Raw genomic sequence first — 21997 nt, 5'->3', positions numbered from 1 at the left:
TTGCATGAACATCATACACCCCACGGCTCTTGCTTCCTCTCTTCTCCTTAGAACTAAATTGGCGATTGTTGTCGGCCAAGTCATCAATCAAGGTGTAGGCTTCTTGACTGGTCTTGTTCATGAATGTGCAGCCACATGCCGAGTCCACCATGCTCTTATTGGTGGTGTCGAGTCCTTCATAGAAGAATTGCACCAAGTCATCCAATGAAATACCATGGTGAGGGCACTTCCTTTGTAGTTCCTGAAATTCCTCCCATGCCTCATAGAGTGAATCACCATCCTTTTGAGTGAAGTTCTGAATCTCCCTCCTTAGTCTTTTCGTGAGTTGAGCAGGGAAGAATTGTTTCAAGAACTTCCTAGTCATTTCATCCCATGTGGTGATGATTCCCGGAGGCAGAGAGTACAACCAACGTTTAGCATCGTCCTTAAGGGTAAATGGAAACAAAAGCAACCTCAAGCCTTCTTGAGACAGATGATGAATCGATTGGAGCTTGCAAATGTCCAAGAACTCCCTAAGGTGAACATTAGGGTCTTCCATTGAGGAACCAGAATACTTAGGCAGCTGCCCAAGCAATTGAACCGGAATGGAGAAGTTTGCTTCATTAGGTGGAGTGAAAGCAATGCATGAAGGTGATTCAGGGGTGGTGGGGATGAAAGCATTCTTGAGTGCCATTGGAGCACCAACAAGAATTATGTCACGGTCCGTAATTGTGTCGAGCTCGGAATTGAAGATGAAGGGGAAGGTAAGATCCTCTTCTCCTTCTGATCTAGGTGAAGAGTTTAAGATTGAATTGCTTGGAGATGTTTCGAAATCTAAAGTTCCACTTGTGAAAGAGTTGTTTAAATCTCTAAGTGCTTGAATTCGATCCTTGAGCTCTCGTGTTCTCTTAGATATTTCGGACATGCATAGTACCTGTGACACGAAAGTTAAAGAGTTAGCATTGAGGAATACACAATGAACACATATAAATCGTGCCTTCCTTTAGTCATTCACACACACACTTATGGGGAAGGGCACGACACTATATTGTCAAGTTCACAAAGAGTTAGTTCTTTACGTTTACAGAAGTTCATACATTTCACAAGTTCTTTTTGCCATTTCAATGATTGAACGATCGATTGATTCTAAGTTGTAAACCAAGGTGGACGTGCGGCCTAAGTATGGATGCCTAGACACAAGATCAAGTCTTTGTTTCAGAAGGCTTGTAGCTCAACTAGAGATAGTGAACATGGTAGGACTCATTTGTTGAACTACGGAGAGCGAACTCCCTATCGACTCCATCACCGAGATGTATGTCAATCAATAGTTCTCTGAGATCCAATTTTGGTCCCATGCACCAGAGTAATAAGAGAGCGTGCCCCTTACTCAGCTGGACTTAAACTTTGGTGTTAGACAATTCTCCAAGTGTTAATAAAAGCCGCCCTCAACCTCAGGCAAAAACTTTGGAAGAAAACATGAGGGGTTGAGGCTAATATTAACAAAAGGAACTTTACCTATTCCGTTCGATTTACAACCTACAACAATCATTCATTCACTCATAAAAAATAACAACCTAAGATAAAATTACTATTTGTTAGAACAAAGTAAGAAAAACATATAAAAATTTACAATATAAACAGTGAATTCGAAATTAAAAGATTGGGATCCATAATGATGTGGGCGTGTGTTTCTTTCAAACTGAGTATCTTTCTATCGTTTGAGTATGTTTACTATTGCACTTTGAGTATCTTTTCGATTCTCGTTTGAGTATGTTTCTGAACGGTTTTCTGATGCGAGTTTCTCTTGAATTTGAGAGTGTTTCCAGTGTGGGCGTGTGTTTCTTTCAAATTGAGTATCTTTCTATCGTTTGAGTATGTTTACTATTGCACTTTGAGTATCTTTTCAATTCTCGTTTGAGTATCTTTCTGTAAGCCTTTGTGATGCGAGTTTCTATTGAATTTGAGAGTGTTTCCAGTGTGGACGTGTGTTTCTTTCAAACTGAGTATCTTTTTATCGTATGAGTATGTTTACTATTGCACTTTGAGTATCTTTTCAATTCCCGTTTGAGTATGTTTCTGAACGGCTTTCGATGCGAGTTTTTCTTGAATTTGAGAGTGTTTCCTGTGTGGGCGTGTGTTTCTTTCAAACTGAGTATCTTTCTATCGTTTGAGTATGTTTACTATTGCACTTTGAGTATCTTTTCAATTCTCGTTTGAGTATCTTTCTGTAAGCCTTTCTGATGCGAGTTTTTATTGAATGTGAGAGTGTTTCCAGTGTGGCCGTGTGTTTCTTTCAAACTGAGTATCTTTCTATCGTTTGAGTATGTTTACTATTGCACTTTGAGTATCTTTTCAATTCCCGTTTGAGTATGTTTCTGAACGGCTTTCTGATGCGAGTTTCTCTTGAATTTGAGAGTGTTTCCAGTCTGGGCGTGTGTTTCTTTCAAACTGAGTATCTTTCTATCGTTTGAGTATGTTTACTATTGCAATTTGAGTATCTTTTCAATTCTCGTTTGAGTATCTTTCTGAACGGCTTTCGATGCGAGTTTTTCTTGAATTTGAGAGTGTTTCCAGTGTGGGCGTGTGTTTCTTTCAAACTGAGTATCTTTCTATCGTTTGAGTATGTTTACTATTGCAATTTGAGTATCTTTTCAATTCTCGTTTGAGTATCTTTATGTAAGCCTTTGTGATGCGAGTTTCTATTGAATTTGAGAGTGTTTCCAGTGTGGGCGTGTGTTTCTTTCAAACTGAGTATCTTTCTATCGTTTGAGTATGTTTACTTTTGCAATTTGAGTATCTTTTCAATTCTCGTTTGAGTATCTTTCTGTAAGCCTTTCTGATGCGAGTTTCTATTGAATTTGAGAGTGTTTCCAGTGTGGGCGTGTGTTTCTTTCAAACTGAGTATCTTTCTATCGTTTGAGTATGTTTACTATTGCACTTTGAGTATCTTTTCAATTCCCGTTTGAGTATGTTTCTGAACGGCTTTCTGATGCGAGTTTTTCTTGAATTTGAGAGTGTTTTCAATGTGGGCGTGTGTTTCTTTCAAACTGAGTATCTTTCTATCGTTTGAGTATGTTTACTATTGCAATTTGAGTATCTTTTCAATTCTCGTTTGAGTATCTTTCTGTAAGCCTTTCTGATGCGAGTTTCTATTGAATTTGAGAGTGTTTCCAGTGTGGGCGTGTGTTTCTTTCAAACTGAGTATCTTTCTATCGTTTGAATATGTTTACTATTGCAATTTGAGTATCTTTTCAATTCTCGTTTGAGTATCTTTCTGAACGGCTTTCGATGCGAGTTTTTCTTGAATTTGAGAGTGTTTCCAGTGTGGGCGTGTGTTTCTTTCAAACTGAGTATCTTTCTATCGTTTGAGTATGTTTACTATTGCAATTTGAGTATCTTTTCAATTCTCGTTTGAGTATCTTTCTGAACGGCTTTCGATGCGAGTTTTTCTTGAATTTGAGAGTGTTTCCTGTGTGGGCGTGTGTTTCTTTCAAACTGAGTATCTTTCTATCGTTTGAGTATGTTTACTATTGCACTTTGAGTATCTTTTCAATTCTCGTTTGAGTATCTTTCTGTAAGCCTTTCTGATGCGAGTTTTTATTGAATGTGAGAGTGTTTCCAGTGTGGCCGTGTGTTTCTTTCAAACTGAGTATCTTTCTATCGTTTGAGTATGTTTACTATTGCACTTTGAGTATCTTTTCAATTCCCGTTTGAGTATGTTTCTGAACGGCTTTCTGATGCGAGTTTCTCTTGAATTTGAGAGTGTTTCCAGTCTGGGCGTGTGTTTCTTTCAAACTGAGTATCTTTCTATCGTTTGAGTATGTTTACTATTGCAATTTGAGTATCTTTTCAATTCTCGTTTGAGTATCTTTCTGAACGGCTTTCGATGCGAGTTTTTCTTGAATTTGAGAGTGTTTCCAGTGTGGGCGTGTGTTTCTTTCAAACTGAGTATCTTTCTATCATTTGAGTATGTTTACTATTGCAATTTGAGTATCTTTTCAATTCTCGTTTGAGTATCTTTCTGTAAGCCTTTGTGATGCGAGTTTCTATTGAATTTGAGAGTGTTTCCAGTGTGGGCGTGTGTTTCTTTCAAACTGAGTATCTTTCTATCGTTTGAGTATGTTTACTTTTGCAATTTGAGTATCTTTTCAATTCTCGTTTGAGTATCTTTCTGTAAGCCTTTCTGATGCGAGTTTCTATTGAATTTGAGAGTGTTTCCAGTGTGGGCGTGTGTTTCTATCAAACTGAGTATCTTTCTATCGTTTGAGTATGTTTACTATTGCACTTTGAGTATCTTTTCAATTCCCGTTTGAGTATGTTTCTGAACGGCTTTCTGATGCGAGTTTTTCTTGAATTTGAGAGTGTTTTCAATGTGGGCGTGTGTTTCTTTCAAACTGAGTATCTTTCTATCATTTGAGTATGTTTACTATTGCAATTTGAGTATCTTTTCAATTCTCGTTTGAGTATCTTTCTGTAAGCGTTTCTGATGCGAGTTTCTATTGAATTTGAGAGTGTTTCCAGTGTGGGCGTGTGTTTCTTTCAAACTGAGTATCTTTCTATCGTTTGAATATGTTTACTATTGCAATTTGAGTATCTTTTCAATTCTCGTTTGAGTATCTTTCTGAACGGCTTTCGATGCGAGTTTTTCTTGAATTTGAGAGTGTTTCCAGTGTGGGCGTGTGTTTCTTTCAAACTGAGTATCTTTCTATCGTTTGAGTATGTTTACTATTGCACTTTGAGTATCTTTTCAATTCCCGTTTGAGTATGTTTCTGAACGGCTTTCTGATGCGAGTTTTTCTTGAATTTGAGAGTGTTTTCAATGTGGGCGTGTGTTTCTTTCAAACTGAGTATCTTTCTATCGTTTGAGTATGTTTACTATTGCAATTTGAGTATCTTTTCAATTCTCGTTTGAGTATCTTTCTGTAAGCCTTTCTGATGCGAGTTTCTATTGAATTTGAGAGTGTTTCCAGTGTGGGCGTGTGTTTCTTTCAAACTGAGTATCTTTCTATCGTTTGAGTATGTTTACTATTGCACTTTGAGTATCTTTTCAATTCCCGTTTGAGTATGTTTCTGAACGGCTTTCTGATGCGAGTTTTTCTTGAATTTGAGAGTGTTTTCAATGTGGGCGTGTGTTTCTTTCAAACTGAGTATCTTTCTATCGTTTGAGTATGTTTACTTTTGCAATTTGAGTATCTTTTCAATTCTCGTTTGAGTATCTTTCTGTAAGCCTTTCTGATGCGAGTTTCTACTGAATTTGAGAGTGTTTCCAGTGTGGGCGTGTGTTTCTTTCAAACTGAGTATCTTTCTATCGTTTGAATATGTTTACTATTGCAATTTGAGTATCTTTTCAATTCTCGTTTGAGTATCTTTCTGAACGGCTTTCGATGCGAGTTTTTCTTGAATTTGAGAGTGTTTCCAGTGTGGGCGTGTGTTTCTTTCAAACTGAGTATCTTTCTATCGTTTGAATATGTTTACTATTGCAATTTGAGTATCTTTTCAATTCTCGTTTGAGTATCTTTCTGAACGGCTTTCGATGCGAGTTTTTCTTGAATTTGAGAGTGTTTCCAGTGTGGGCGTGTGTTTCTTTCAAACTGAGTATCTTTCTATCGTTTGAGTATGTTTACTATTGCACTTTGAGTATCTTTTCAATTCTCGTTTGAGTATGTTTCTGAACGGCTTTCTGATGCGAGTTTTTCTTGAATTTGAGAGTGTTTTCAATGTGGGCGTGTGTTTCTTTCAAACTGAGTATCTTTCTATCGTTTGAGTATGTTTACTTTTGCAATTTGAGTATCTTTTCAATTCTCTTTTGAGTATCTTTCTGTAAGCCTTTCTGATGCGAGTTTCTATTGAATTTGAGAGTGTTTCCAGTGTGGGCGTGTGTTTCTTTCAAACTGAGTATCTTTCTATCGTTTGAATATGTTTACTATTGCAATTTGAGTATCTTTTCAATTCTCGTTTGAGTATCTTTCTGAACGGCTTTCGATGCGAGTTTTTCTTGAATTTGAGAGTGTTTCCAGTGTGGGCGTGTGTTTCTTTCAAACTGAGTATCTTTCTATCGTTTGAATATGTTTACTATTGCAATTTGAGTATCTTTTCAATTCTCGTTTGAGTATCTTTCTGAACGGCTTTCGATGCGAGTTTTTCTTGAATTTGAGAGTGTTTCCAGTGTGGGCGTGTGTTTCTTTCAAACTGAGTATCTTTCTATCGTTTGAGTATGTTTACTATTGCACTTTGAGTATCTTTTCAATTCCCGTTTGAGTATGTTTCTGAACGGCTTTCTGATGCGAGTTTATCTTGAATTTGAGAGTGTTTTCAATGTGGGCGTGTGTTTCTTTCAAACTGAGTATCTTTCTATCGTTTGAGTATGTTTACTTTTGCAATTTGAGTATCTTTTCAATTCTCGTTTGAGTATCTTTCTGTAAGCCTTTCTGATGCGAGTTTTTATTGAATTTGAGAGTGTTTCCAGTGTGGGCGTGTGTTTCTTTCAAACTGAGTATCTTTCTATCGTTTGAATATGTTTACTATTGCAATTTGAGTATCTTTTCAATTCTCGTTTGAGTATCTTTCTGAACGGCTTTCGATGCGAGTTTTTCTTGAATTTGAGAGTGTTTCCAGTGTGGGCGTGTGTTTCTTTCAAACTGAGTATCTTTCTATCGTTTGAGTATGTTTACTATTGCAATTTGAGTATCTTTTCAATTCTCGTTTGAGTATCTTTCTGAACGGCTTTCGATGCGAGTTTTTCTTGAATTTGAGAGTGTTTCCTGTGTGGACGTGTGTTTCTTTCAAACTGAGTATCTTTCTATCGTTTGAGTATGTTTACTATTGCACTTTGAGTATCTTTTCAATTCTCGTTTGAGTATCTTTCTGTAAGCCTTTCTGATGCGAGTTTTTATTGAATGTGAGAGTGTTTCCAGTGTGGCCGTGTGTTTCTTTCAAACTGAGTATCTTTCTATCGTTTGAGTATGTTTACTATTGCACTTTGAGTCTCTTTTCAATTCCCGTTTGAGTATGTTTCTGAACGGCTTTCTGATGCGAGTTTCTCTTGAATTTGAGAGTGTTTCCAGTCTGGGCGTGTGTTTCTTTCAAACTGAGTATCTTTCTATCGTTTGAGTATGTTTACTATTGCAATTTGAGTATCTTTTCAATTCTCGTTTGAGTATCTTTCTGAACGGCTTTCGATGCGAGTTTTTCTTGAATTTGAGAGTGTTTCCAGTGTGGGCGTGTGTTTCTTTCAAACTGAGTATCTTTCTATCATTTGAGTATGTTTACTATTGCAATTTGAGTATCTTTTCAATTCTCGTTTGAGTATCTTTCTGTAAGCCTTTGTGATGCGAGTTTCTATTGAATTTGAGAGTGTTTCCAGTGTGGGCGTGTGTTTCTTTCAAACTGAGTATCTTTTTATCGTTTGAGTATGTTTACTATTGCACTTTGAGTATCTTTTCAATTCCCGTTTGAGTATGTTTCTGAACGGCTTTCTGATGCGAGTTTCTCTTGAATTTGAGAGTGTTTCCAGTCTGGGCGTGTGTTTCTTTCAAACTGAGTATCTTTCTATCTTTTGAGTATGTTTACTATTGCAATTTGAGTATCTTTTCAATTCTCGTTTGAGTATCTTTCTGAACGGCTTTCGATGCGAGTTTTTCTTGAATTTGAGAGTGTTTCCAGTGTGGGCGTGTGTTTGTTTCAAACTGAGTATCTTTCTATCGTTTGAGTATGTTTACTATTGCAATTTGAGTATCTTTTCAATTCTCGTTTGAGTATCTTTCTGTAAGCCTTTCTGATGCGAGTTTCTATTGAATTTGAGAGTGTTTCCAGTGTGGGCGTGTGTTTCTTTCAAACTGAGTATCTTTCTATCGTTTGAGTATGTTTACTTTTGCAATTTGAGTATCTTTTCAATTCTCGTTTGAGTATCTTTCTGTAAGCCTTTCTGATGCGAGTTTCTATTGAATTTGAGAGTGTTTCCAGTGTGGGCGTGTGTTTCTTTCAAACTGAGTATCTTTCTATCGTTTGAGTATGTTTACTATTGCACTTTGAGTATCTTTTCAATTCCCGTTTGAGTATGTTTCTGAACGGCTTTCTGATGCGAGTTTTTCTTGAATTTGAGAGTGTTTTCAATGTGGGCGTGTGTTTCTTTCAAACTGAGTATCTTTCTATCGTTTGAGTATGTTTACTATTGCAATTTGAGTATCTTTTCAATTCTCGTTTAAGTATCTTTCTGTAAGCCTTTCTGATGCGAGTTTCTATTGAATTTGAGAGTGTTTCCAGTGTGGGCGTGTGTTTCTTTCAAACTGAGTATCTTTCTATCGTTTGAATATGTTTACTATTGCAATTTGAGTATCTTTTCAATTCTCGTTTGAGTATCTTTCTGAACGGCTTTCGATGCGAGTTTTTCTTGAATTTGAGAGTGTTTCCAGTGTGGGCGTGTGTTTCTTTCAAACTGAGTATCTTTCTATCGTTTGAGTATGTTTACTATTGCACTTTGAGTATCTTTTCAATTCCCGTTTGAGTATGTTTCTGAACGGCTTTCTGATGCGAGTTTATCTTGAATTTGAGAGTGTTTTCAATGTGGGCGTGTGTTTCTTTCAAACTGAGTATCTTTCTATCGTTTGAGTATGTTTACTATTGCAATTTGAGTATCTTTTCAATTCTCGTTTGAGTATCTTTCTGTAAGCCTTTCTGATGCGAGTTTCTATTGAATTTGAGAGTGTTTCCAGTGTGGGCGTGTGTTTCCTTCAAACTGAGTATCTTTCTATCGTTTGAGTATGTTTACTTTTGCAATTTGAGTATCTTTTCAATTCTCGTTTGAGTATCTTTCTGTAAGCCTTTCTGATGCGAGTTTCTATTGAATTTGAGAGTGTTTCCAGTGTGGGCGTGTGTTTCTTTCAAACTGAGTATCTTTCTATCGTTTGAGTATGTTTACTTTTGCAATTTGAGTATCTTTTCAATTCTCGTTTGAGTATCTTTCTGTAAGCCTTTCTGATGCGAGTTTCTATTGAATTTGAGAGTGTTTCCAGTGTGGGCGTGTGTTTCTTTCAAACTGAGTATCTTTCTATCGTTTGAGTATGTTTACTATTGCACTTTGAGTATCTTTTCAATTCCCGTTTGAGTATGTTTCTGAACGGCTTTCTGATGCGAGTTTTTCTTGAATTTGAGAGTGTTTTCAATGTGGGCGTGTGTTTCTTTCAAACTGAGTATCTTTCTATCGTTTGAGTATGTTTACTATTGCAATTTGAGTATCTTTTCAATTCTCGTTTGAGTATCTTTCTGTAAGCCTTTCTGATGCGAGTTTCTATTGAATTTGAGAGTGTTTCCAGTGTGGGCGTGTGTTTCTTTCAAACTGAGTATCTTTCTATCGTTTGAGTATGTTTACTATTGCACTTTGAGTATCTTTTCAATTCCCGTTTGAGTATGTTTCTGAACGGCTTTCTGATGCGAGTTTTTCTTGAATTTGAGAGTGTTTTCAATGTGGGCGTGTGTTTCTTTCAAACTGAGTATCTTTCTATCGTTTGAGTATGTTTACTTTTGCAATTTGAGTATCTTTTCAATTCTCGTTTGAGTATCTTTCTGTAAGCCTTTCTGATGCGAGTTTCTATTGAATTTGAGAGTGTTTCCAGTGTGGGCGTGTGTTTCTTTCAAACTGAGTATCTTTCTATCGTTTGAATATGTTTACTATTGCAATTTGAGTATCTTTTCAATTCTCGTTTGAGTATCTTTCTGAACGGCTTTCGATGCGAGTTTTTCTTGAATTTGAGAGTGTTTCCAGTGTGGGCGTGTGTTTCTTTCAAACTGAGTATCTTTCTATCGTTTGAATATGTTTACTATTGCAATTTGAGTATCTTTTCAATTCTCGTTTGAGTATCTTTCTGAACGGCTTTCGATGCGAGTTTTTCTTGAATTTGAGAGTGTTTCCAGTGTGGGCGTGTGTTTCTTTCAAACTGAGTATCTTTCTATCGTTTGAGTATGTTTACTATTGCACTTTGAGTATCTTTTCAATTCCCGTTTGAGTATGTTTCTGAACGGCTTTCTGATGCGAGTTTTTCTTGAATTTGAGAGTGTTTTCAATGTGGGCGTGTGTTTCTTTCAAACTGAGTATCTTTCTATCGTTTGAGTATGTTTACTTTTGCAATTTGAGTATCTTTTCAATTCTCGTTTGAGTATCTTTCTGTAAGCCTTTCTGATGCGAGTTTCTATTGAATTTGAGAGTGTTTCCAGTGTGGGCGTGTGTTTCTTTCAAACTGAGTATCTTTCTATCGTTTGAATATGTTTACTATTGCAATTTGAGTATCTTTTCAATTCTCGTTTGAGTATCTTTCTGAACGGCTTTCGATGCGAGTTTTTCTTGAATTTGAGAGTGTTTCCAGTGTGGGCGTGTGTTTCTTTCAAACTGAGTATCTTTCTATCGTTTGAGTATGTTTACTATTGCACTTTGAGTATCTTTTCAATTCCCGTTTGAGTTTGTTTCTGAACGGCTTTCTGATGCGAGTTTCTATTGAATTTGAGAGTGTTTCCAGTGTGGGCGTGTGTTTCTTTCAAACTGAGTATCTTTCTATCGTTTGAGTATGTTTACTATTGCAATTTGAGTATCTTTTCAATTCTCGTTTGAGTATCTTTCTGAACGGCTTTCGATGCGAGTTTTTCTTGAATTTGAGAGTGTTTCCTGTGTGGGCGTGTGTTTCTTTCAAACTGAGTATCTTTCTATCGTTTGAGTATGTTTACTATTGCACTTTGAGTATCTTTTCAATTCTCGTTTGAGTATCTTTCTGTAAGCCTTTCTGATGCGAGTTTTTATTGAATGTGAGAGTGTTTCCAGTGTGGGCGTGTGTTTCTTTCAAACTTAGTATCTTTCTATCGTTTGAGTATGTTTACTATTGCACTTTGAGTATCTTTTCAATTCTCGTTTGAGTATCTTTCTGTAAGCCTTTCTGATGCGAGTTTCTATTGAATTTGAGAGTGTTTCCAGTGTGGGCGTGTGTTTCTTTCAAACTGAGTATCTTTCTATCGTTTGAGTATGTTTACTATTGCACTTTGAGTATCTTTTCAATTCCCGTTTGAGTATGTTTCTGAACGGCTTTCTGATGCGAGTTTTTCTTGAATTTGAGAGTGTTTCCAGTGTGGGCGTGTGTTTCTTTCAAACTGAGTATCTTTCTATCGTTTGAGTATGTTTACTTTTGCAATTTGAGTATCTTTTCAATTCTCGTTTGAGTATCTTTCTGTAAGCCTTTCTGATGCGAGTTTCTATTGAATTTGAGAGTGTTTCCAGTGTGGGCGTGTGTTTCTTTCAAACTGAGTATCTTTCTATCGTTTGAGTATGTTTACTTTTGCAATTTGAGTATCTTTTCAATTCTCGTTTGAGTATCTTTCTGTAAGCCTTTCTGATGCGAGTTTCTATTGAATTTGAGAGTGTTTCCAGTGTGGGCGTGTGTTTCTTTCAAACTGAGTATCTTTCTATCGTTTGAGTATGTTTACTATTGCACTTTGAGTATCTTTTCAATTCCCGTTTGAGTATGTTTCTGAACGGCTTTCTGATGCGAGTTTTTCTTGAATTTGAGAGTGTTTTCAATGTGGGCGTGTGTTTCTTTCAAACTGAGTATCTTTCTATCGTTTGAGTATGTTTACTATTGCACTTTGAGTATCTTTTCAATTCCCGTTTGAGTATGTTTCTGAACGGCTTTCTGATGCGAGTTTCTCTTGAATTTGAGAGTGTTTCCAGTCTGGGCGTGTGTTTCTTTCAAACTGAGTATCTTTCTATCTTTTGAGTATGTTTACTATTGCAATTTGAGTATCTTTTCAATTCTCGTTTGAGTATCTTTCTGAACGGCTTTCGATGCGAGTTTTTCTTGAATTTGAGAGTGTTTCCAGTGTGGGCGTGTGTTTCTTTCAAACTGAGTATCTTTCTATCGTTTGAGTATGTTTACTATTGCAATTTGAGTATCTTTTCAATTCCCGTTTGAGTATGTTTCTGAACGGCTTTCTGATGCGAGTTTTTCTTGAATTTGAGAGTGTTTTCAATGTGGGCGTGTGTTTCTTTCAAACTGAGTATCTTTCTATCGTTTGAGTATGTTTACTATTGCACTTTGAGTATCTTTTCAATTCTCGTTTGAGTATCTTTCTGTAAGCCTTTCTGATGCGAGTTTTTATTGAATGTGAGAGTGTTTCCAGTGTGGGCGTGTGTTTCTTTCAAACTTAGTATCTTTCTATCGTTTGAGTATGTTTACTATTGCACTTTGAGTATCTTTTCAATTCTCGTTTGAGTATCTTTCTGTAAGCCTTTCTGATGCGAGTTTCTATTGAATTTGAGAGTGTTTCCAGTGTGGGCGTGTGTTTCTTTCAAACTGAGTATCTTTCTATCGTTTGAGTATGTTTACTATTGCACTTTGAGTATCTTTTCAATTCCCGTTTGAGTATGTTTCTGAACGGCTTTCTGATGCGAGTTTTTCTTGAATTTGAGAGTGTTTCCAGTGTGGGCGTGTGTTTCTTTCAAACTGAGTATCTTTCTATCGTTTGAGTATGTTTACTTTTGCAATTTGAGTATCTTTTCAATTCTCGTTTGAGTATCTTTCTGTAAGCCTTTCTGATGCGAGTTTCTATTGAATTTGAGAGTGTTTCCAGTGTGGGCGTGTGTTTCTTTCAAACTGAGTATCTTTCTATCGTTTGAGTATGTTTACTTTTGCAATTTGAGTATCTTTTCAATTCTCGTTTGAGTATCTTTCTGTAAGCATTTCTGATGCGAGTTTCTATTGAATTTGAGAGTGTTTCCAGTGTGGGCGTGTGTTTCTTTCAAACTGAGTATCTTTCTATCGTTTGAGTATGTTTACTATTGCACTTTGAGTATCTTTTCAATTCCCGTTTGAGTATGTTTCTGAACGGCTTTCTGATGCGAGTTTTTCTTGAATTTGAGAGTGTTTTCAATGTGGGCGTGTGTTTCTTTCAAACTGAGTATCTTTCTATCGTTTGAGTATGTTTACTATTGCAATTTGAGTATCTTTTCAATTCTCGTTTAAGTATCTTTCTGTAAGCCTTTCTGATGCGAGTTTCTATTGAATTTGAGAGTGTTTCCAGTGTGGGCGTGTGTTTCTTTCAAACTGAGTATCTTTCTATCGTTTGAATATGTTTACTATTGCAATTTGAGTATCTTTTCAATTCTCGTTTGAGTATCTTTCTGAACGGCTTTCGATGCGAGTTTTTCTTGAATTTGAGAGTGTTTCCAGTGTGGGCGTGTGTTTCTTTCAAACTGAGTATCTTTCTATCGTTTGAGTATGTTTACTATTGCACTTTGAGTATCTTTTCAATTCCCGTTTGAGTATGTTTCTGAACGGCTTTCTGATGCGAGTTTTTCTTGAATTTGAGAGTGTTTTCAATGTGGGCGTGTGTTTCTTTCAAACTGAGTATCTTTCTATCGTTTGAGTATGTTTACTATTGCAATTTGAGTATCTTTTCAATTCTCGTTTGAGTATCTTTCTGTAAGCCTTTCTGATGCGAGTTTCTATTGAATTTGAGAGTGTTTCCAGTGTGGGCGTGTGTTTCTTTCAAACTGAGTATCTTTCTATCGTTTGAGTATGTTTACTATTGCACTTTGAGTATCTTTTCAATTCCCGTTTGAGTATGTTTCTGAACGGCTTTCTGATGCGAGTTTTTCTTGAATTTTAGAGTGTTTTCAATGTGGGCGTGTGTTTCTTTCAAACTGAGTATCTTTCTATCGTTTGAGTATGTTTACTTTTGCAATTTGAGTATCTTTTCAATTCTCGTTTGAGTATCTTTCTGTAAGCCTTTCTGATGCGAGTTTCTACTGAATTTGAGAGTGTTTCCAGTGTGGGCGTGTGTTTCTTTCAAACTGAGTATCTTTCTATCGTTTGAATATGTTTACTATTGCAATTTGAGTATCTTTTCAATTCTCGTTTGAGTATCTTTCTGAACGGCTTTCGATGCGAGTTTTTCTTGAATTTGAGAGTGTTTCCAGTGTGGGCGTGTGTTTCTTTCAAACTGAGTATCTTTCTATCGTTTGAATATGTTTACTATTGCAATTTGAGTATCTTTTCAATTCTCGTTTGAGTATCTTTCTGAACGGCTTTCGATGCGAGTTTTTCTTGAATTTGAGAGTGTTTCCAGTGTGGGCGTGTGTTTCTTTCAAACTGAGTATCTTTCTATCGTTTGAGTATGTTTACTATTGCACTTTGAGTATCTTTTCAATTCCCGTTTGAGTATGTTTCTGAACGGCTTTCTGATGCGAGTTTTTCTTGAATTTGAGAGTGTTTTCAATGTGGGCGTGTGTTTCTTTCAAACTGAGTATCTTTCTATCGTTTGAGTATGTTTACTTTTGCAATTTGAGTATCTTTTCAATTCTCGTTTGAGTATCTTTCTGTAAGCCTTTCTGATGCGAGTTTCTATTGAATTTGAGAGTGTTTCCAGTGTGGGCGTGTGTTTCTTTCAAACTGAGTATCTTTCTATCGTTTGAATATGTTTACTATTGCAATTTGAGTATCTTTTCAATTCTCGTTTGAGTATCTTTCTGAACGGCTTTCGATGCGAGTTTTTCTTGAATTTGAGAGTGTTTCCAGTGTGGGCGTGTGTTTCTTTCAAACTGAGTATCTTTCTATCGTTTGAATATGTTTACTATTGCAATTTGAGTATCTTTTCAATTCTCGTTTGAGTATCTTTCTGAACGGCTTTCGATGCGAGTTTTTCTTGAATTTGAGAGTGTTTCCAGTGTGGGCGTGTGTTTCTTTCAAACTGAGTATCTTTCTATCGTTTGAGTATGTTTACTATTGCACTTTGAGTATCTTTTCAATTCCCGTTTGAGTATGTTTCTGAACGGCTTTCTGATGCGAGTTTATCTTGAATTTGAGAGTGTTTTCAATGTGGGCGTGTGTTTCTTTCAAACTGAGTATCTTTCTATCGTTTGAGTATGTTTACTTTTGCAATTTGAGTATCTTTTCAATTCTCGTTTGAGTATCTTTCTGTAAGCCTTTCTGATGCGAGTTTCTATTGAATTTGAGAGTGTTTCCAGTGTGGGCGTGTGTTTCTTTCAAACTGAGTATCTTTCTATCGTTTGAATATGTTTACTATTGCAATTTGAGTATCTTTTCAATTCTCGTTTGAGTATCTTTCTGAACGGCTTTCGATGCGAGTTTTTCTTGAATTTGAGAGTGTTTCCAGTGTGGGCGTGTGTTTCTTTCAAACTGAGTATCTTTCTATCGTTTGAGTATGTTTACTATTGCAATTTGAGTATCTTTTCAATTCTCGTTTGAGTATCTTTCTGAACGGCTTTCGATGCGAGTTTTTCTTGAATTTGAGAGTGTTTCCTGTGTGGGCGTGTGTTTCTTTCAAACTGAGTATCTTTCTATCGTTTGAGTATGTTTACTATTGCACTTTGAGTATCTTTTCAATTCTCGTTTGAGTATCTTTCTGTAAGCCTTTCTGATGCGAGTTTTTATTGAATGTGAGAGTGTTTCCAGTGTGGCCGTGTGTTTCTTTCAAACTGAGTATCTTTCTATCGTTTGAGTATGTTTACTATTGCACTTTGAGTATCTTTTCAATTCCCGTTTGAGTATGTTTCTGAACGGCTTTCTGATGCGAGTTTCTCTTGAATTTGAGAGTGTTTCCAGTCTGGGCGTGTGTTTCTTTCAAACTGAGTATCTTTCTATCGTTTGAGTATGTTTACTATTGCAATTTGAGTATCTTTTCAATTCTCGTTTGAGTATCTTTCTGAACGGCTTTCGATGCGAGTTTTTCTTGAATTTGAGAGTGTTTCCAGTGTGGGCGTGTGTTTCTTTCAAACTGAGTATCTTTCTATCATTTGAGTATGTTTACTATTGCAATTTGAGTATCTTTTCAATTCTCGTTTGAGTATCTTTCTGTAAGCCTTTGTGATGCGAGTTTCTATTGAATTTGAGAGTGTTTCCAGTGTGGGCGTGTGTTTCTTTCAAACTGAGTATCTTTCTATCGTTTGAGTATGTTTACTATTGCACTTTGAGTATCTTTTCAATTCCCGTTTGAGTATGTTTCTGAACGGCTTTCTGATGCGAGTTTCTCTTGAATTTGAGAGTGTTTCCAGTCTGGGCGTGTGTTTCTTTCAAACTGAGTATCTTTCTATCTTTTGAGTATGTTTACTATTGCAATTTGAGTATCTTTTCAATTCTCGTTTGAGTATCTTTCTGAACGGCTTTCGATGCGAGTTTTTCTTGAATTTGAGAGTGTTTCCAGTGTGGGCGTGTGTTTGTTTCAAACTGAGTATCTTTCTATCGTTTGAGTATGTTTACTATTGCAATTTGAGTATCTTTTCAATTCTCGTTTGAGTATCTTTCTGTAAGCCTTTGTGATGCGAGTTTCTATTGAATTTGAGAGTGTTTCCAGTGTGGGCGTGTGTTTCTTTCAAACTGAGTATCTTTCTATCGTTTGAGTATGTTTACTTTTGCAATTTGAGTATCTTTTCAATTCTCGTTTGAGTATCTTTCTGTAAGCCTTTCTGATGCGAGTTTCTATTGAATTTGAGAGTGTTTCCAGTGTGGGCGTGTGTTTCTTTCAAACTGAGTATCTTTCTATCGTTTGAGTATGTTTACTATTGCACTTTGAGTATCTTTTCAATTCCCGTTTGAGTATGTTTCTGAACGGCTTTCTGATGCGAGTTTTTCTTGAATTTGAGAGTGTTTTCAATGTGGGCGTGTGTTTCTTTCAAACTGAGTATCTTTCTATCGTTTGAGTATGTTTACTATTGCAATTTGAGTATCTTTTCAATTCTCGTTTAAGTATCTTTCTGTAAGCCTTTCTGATGCGAGTTTCTATTGAATTTGAGAGTGTTTCCAGTGTGGGCGTGTGTTTCTTTCAAACTGAGTATCTTTCTATCGTTTGAATATGTTTACTATTGCAATTTGAGTATCTTTTCAATTCTCGTTTGAGTATCTTTCTGAACGGCTTTCGATGCGAGTTTTTCTTGAATTTGAGAGTGTTTCCAGTGTGGGCGTGTGTTTCTTTCAAACTGAGTATCTTTCTATCGTTTGAGTATGTTTACTATTGCACTTTGAGTATCTTTTCAATTCCCGTTTGAGTATGTTTCTGAACGGCTTTCTGATGCGAGTTTCTATTGAATTTGAGAGTGTTTCCAGTGTGGGCGTGTGTTTCTTTCAAACTGAGTATCTTTCTATCGTTTGAGTATGTTTACTATTGCAATTTGAGTATCTTTTCAATTCTCGTTTGAGTATCTTTCTGAACGGCTTTCGATGCGAGTTTTTCTTGAATTTGAGAGTGTTTCCTGTGTGGGCGTGTGTTTCTTTCAAACTGAGTATCTTTCTATCGTTTGAGTATGTTTACTATTGCACTTTGAGTATCTTTTCAATTCTCGTTTGAGTATCTTTCTGTAAGCCTTTCTGATGCGAGTTTTTATTGAATGTGAGAGTGTTTCCAGTGTGGGCGTGTGTTTCTTTCAAACTTAGTATATTTCTATCGTTTGAGTATGTTTACTTTTGCAATTTGAGTATCTTTTCAATTCTCGTTTGAGTATCTTTCTGTAAGCCTTTCTGATGCGAGTTTCTATTGAATTTGAGAGTGTTTCCAGTGTGGGCGTGTGTTTCTTTCAAACTGAGTATCTTTCTATCGTTTGAGTATGTTTACTATTGCACTTTGAGTATCTTTTCAATTCCCGTTTGAGTATGTTTCTGAACGGCTTTCTGATGCGAGTTTTTCTTGAATTTGAGAGTGTTTTCAATGTGGGCGTGTGTTTCTTTCAAACTGAGTATCTTTCTATCGTTTGAGTATGTTTACTATTGCAATTTGAGTATCTTTTCAATTCTCGTTTGAGTATCTTTCTGTAAGCCTTTCTGATGCGAGTTTCTATTGAATTTGAGAGTGTTTCCAGTGTGGGCGTGTGTTTCTTTCAAACTGAGTATCTTTCTATCGTTTGAGTATGTTTACTATTGCACTTTGAGTATCTTTTCAATTCCCGTTTGAGTATGTTTCTGAACGGCTTTCTGATGCGAGTTTTTCTTGAATTTGAGAGTGTTTTCAATGTGGGCGTGTGTTTCTTTCAAACTGAGTATCTTTCTATCGTTTGAGTATGTTTACTTTTGCAATTTGAGTATCTTTTCAATTCTCGTTTGAGTATCTTTCTGTAAGCCTTTCTGATGCGAGTTTCTATTGAATTTGAGAGTGTTTCCAGTGTGGGCGTGTGTTTCTTTCAAACTGAGTATCTTTCTATCGTTTGAATATGTTTACTATTGCAATTTGAGTATCTTTTCAATTCTCGTTTGAGTATCTTTCTGAACGGCTTTCGATGCGAGTTTTTCTTGAATTTGAGAGTGTTTCCAGTGTGGGCGTGTGTTTCTTTCAAACTGAGTATCTTTCTATCGTTTGAATATGTTTACTATTGCAATTTGAGTATCTTTTCAATTCTCGTTTGAGTATCTTTCTGAACGGCTTTCGATGCGAGTTTTTCTTGAATTTGAGAGTGTTTCCAGTGTGGGCGTGTGTTTCTTTCAAACTGAGTATCTTTCTATCGTTTGAGTATGTTTACTATTGCACTTTGAGTATCTTTTCAATTCCCGTTTGAGTATGTTTCTGAACGGCTTTCTGATGCGAGTTTTTCTTGAATTTGAGAGTGTTTTCAATGTGGGCGTGTGTTTCTTTCAAACTGAGTATCTTTCTATCGTTTGAGTATGTTTACTTTTGCAATTTGAGTATCTTTTCAATTCTCGTTTGAGTATCTTTCTGTAAGCCTTTCTGATGCGAGTTTCTATTGAATTTGAGAGTGTTTCCAGTGTGGGCGTGTGTTTCTTTCAAACTGAGTATCTTTCTATCGTTTGAATATGTTTACTATTGCAATTTGAGTATCTTTTCAATTCTCGTTTGAGTATCTTTCTGAACGGCTTTCGATGCGAGTTTTTCTTGAATTTGAGAGTGTTTCCAGTGTGGGCGTGTGTTTCTTTCAAACTGAGTATCTTTCTATCGTTTGAGTATGTTTACTATTGCACTTTGAGTATCTTTTCAATTCCCGTTTGAGTATGTTTCTGAACGGCTTTCTGATGCGAGTTTCTATTGAATTTGAGAGTGTTTCCAGTGTGGGCGTGTGTTTCTTTCAAACTGAGTATCTTTCTATCGTTTGAGTATGTTTACTATTGCAATTTGAGTATCTTTTCAATTCTCGTTTGAGTATCTTTCTGAACGGCTTTCGATGCGAGTTTTTCTTGAATTTGAGAGTGTTTCCTGTGTGGGCGTGTGTTTCTTTCAAACTGAGTATCTTTCTATCGTTTGAGTATGTTTACTATTGCACTTTGAGTATCTTTTCAATTCTCGTTTGAGTATCTTTCTGTAAGCCTTTCTGATGCGAGTTTTTATTGAATGTGAGAGTGTTTCCAGTGTGGGCGTGTGTTTCTTTCAAACTTAGTATCTTTCTATCGTTTGAGTATGTTTACTATTGCACTTTGAGTATCTTTTCAATTCTCGTTTGAGTATCTTTCTGTAAGCCTTTCTGATGCGAGTTTCTATTGAATTTGAGAGTGTTTCCAGTGTGGGCGTGTGTTTCTTTCAAACTGAGTATCTTTCTATCGTTTGAGTATGTTTACTATTGCACTTTGAGTATCTTTTCAATTCCCGTTTGAGTATGTTTCTGAACGGCTTTCTGATGCGAGTTTTTCTTGAATTTGAGAGTGTTTCCAGTGTGGGCGTGTGTTTCTTTCAAACTGAGTATCTTTCTATCGTTTGAGTATGTTTACTTTTGCAATTTGAGTATCTTTTCAATTCTCGTTTGAGTATCTTTCTGTAAGCCTTTCTGATGCGAGTTTCTATTGAATTTGAGAGTGTTTCCAGTGTGGGCGTGTGTTTCTTTCAAACTGAGTATCTTTCTATCGTTTGAGTATGTTTACTATTGCACTTTGAGTATCTTTTCAATTCCCGTTTGAGTATGTTTCTGAACGGCTTTCTGATGCGAGTTTCTCTTGAATTTGAGAGTGTTTCCAGTCTGGGCGTGTGTTTCTTTCAAACTGAGTATCTTTCTATCTTTTGAGTATGTTTACTATTGCAATTTGAGTATCTTTTCAATTCTCGTTTGAGTATCTTTCTGAACGGCTTTCGATGCGAGTTTTTCTTGAATTTGAGAGTGTTTCCAGTGTGGGCGTGTGTTTGTTTCAAACTGAGTATCTTTCTATCGTTTGAGTATGTTTACTATTGCAATTTGAGTATCTTTTCAATTCTCGTTTGAGTATCTTTCTGTAAGCCTTTGTGATGCGAGTTTCTATTGAATTTGAGAGTGTTTCCAGTGTGGGCGTGTGTTTCTTTCAAACTGAGTATCTTTCTATTGTTTGAGTATGTTTACTTTTGCAATTTGAGTATCTTTTCAATTCTCGTTTGAGTATCTTTCTGTAAGCCTTTCTGATGCGAGTTTCTATTGAATTTGAGAGTGTTTCCAGTGTGGGCGTGTGTTTCTTTCAAACTGAGTATCTTTCTATCGTTTGAGTATGTTTACTATTGCACTTTGAGTATCTTTTCAATTCCCGTTTGAGTATGTTTCTGAACGGCTTTCTGATGCGAGTTTTTCTTGAATTTGAGAGTGTTTTCAATGTGGGCGTGTGTTTCTTTCAAACTGAGTATCTTTCTATCGTTTGAGTATGTTTACTATTGCAATTTGAGTATCTTTTCAATTCTCGTTTAAGTATCTTTCTGTAAGCCTTTCTGATGCGAGTTTCTATTGAATTTGAGAGTGTTTCCAGTGTGGGCGTGTGTTTCTTTCAAACTGAGTATCTTTCTATCGTTTGAATATGTTTACTATTGCAATTTGAGTATCTTTTCAATTCTCGTTTGAGTATCTTTCTGAACGGCTTTCGATGCGAGTTTTTCTTGAATTTGAGAGTGTTTCCAGTGTGGGCGTGTGTTTCTTTCAAACTGAGTATCTTTCTATCGTTTGAGTATGTTTACTATTGCACTTTGAGTATCTTTTCAATTCCCGTTTGAGTATGTTTCTGAACGGCTTTCTGATGCGAGTTTATCTTGAATTTGAGAGTGTTTTCAATGTGGGCGTGTGTTTCTTTCAAACTGAGTATCTTTCTATCGTTTGAGTATGTTTACTATTGCAATTTGAGTATCTTTTCAATTCTCGTTTGAGTATCTTTCTGTAAGCCTTTCTGATGCGAGTTTCTATTGAATTTGAGAGTGTTTCCAGTGTGGGCGTGTGTTTCTTTCAAACTGAGTATCTTTCTATCGTTTGAGTATGTTTACTTTTGCAATTTGAGTATCTTTTCAATTCTCGTTTGAGTATCTTTCTGTAAGCCTTTCTGATGCGAGTTTCTATTGAATTTGAGAGTGTTTCCAGTGTGGGCGTGTGTTTCTTTCAAACTGAGTATCTTTCTATCGTTTGAGTATGTTTACTTTTGCAATTTGAGTATCTTTTCAATTCTCGTTTGAGTATCTTTCTGTAAGCCTTTCTGATGCGAGTTTCTATTGAATTTGAGAGTGTTTCCAGTGTGGGCGTGTGTTTCTTTCAAACTGAGTATCTTTCTATCGTTTGAGTATGTTTACTATTGCACTTTGAGTATCTTTTCAATTCCCGTTTGAGTATGTTTCTGAACGGCTTTCTGATGCGAGTTTTTCTTGAATTTGAGAGTGTTTTCAATGTGGGCGTGTGTTTCTTTCAAACTGAGTATCTTTCTATCGTTTGAGTATGTTTACTATTGCAATTTGAGTATCTTTTCAATTCTCGTTTGAGTATCTTTCTGTAAGCCTTTCTGATGCGAGTTTCTATTGAATTTGAGAGTGTTTCCAGTGTGGGCGTGTGTTTCTTTCAAACTGAGTATCTTTCTATCGTTTGAGTATGTTTACTATTGCACTTTGAGTATCTTTTCAATTCCCGTTTGAGTATGTTTCTGAACGGCTTTCTGATGCGAGTTTTTCTTGAATTTGAGAGTGTTTTCAATGTGGGCGTGTGTTTCTTTCAAACTGAGTATCTTTCTATCGTTTGAGTATGTTTACTTTTGCAATTTGAGTATCTTTTCAATTCTCGTTTGAGTATCTTTCTGTAAGCCTTTCTGATGCGAGTTTCTAT

At 36.2% G+C, this 21997-nt stretch overlaps 1 non-coding gene across 1 annotated transcript; it reads left to right on the top strand.

Annotated features, from left to right (window-relative positions):
- Nucleotides 1-209: 209 nt before the first annotated feature.
- On the top strand, nt 210-316 carry LOC126804770 (small nucleolar RNA R71). Its single transcript, XR_007673631.1, has one exon. It is a non-coding gene; the product is annotated as a small nucleolar RNA R71 (small nucleolar RNA).
- Nucleotides 317-21997: the final 21681 nt, after the last annotated feature.

This window comes from Argentina anserina, unplaced genomic scaffold (genome assembly GCF_933775445.1).
Source record: "Argentina anserina unplaced genomic scaffold, drPotAnse1.1, whole genome shotgun sequence".
Classification (NCBI taxonomy): Eukaryota; Viridiplantae; Streptophyta; class Magnoliopsida; order Rosales; family Rosaceae; genus Argentina; species Argentina anserina.
The sequence above is the reverse complement of the archived record's forward strand: the minus strand, read 5'-3'. Positions and strand labels throughout refer to the sequence as shown.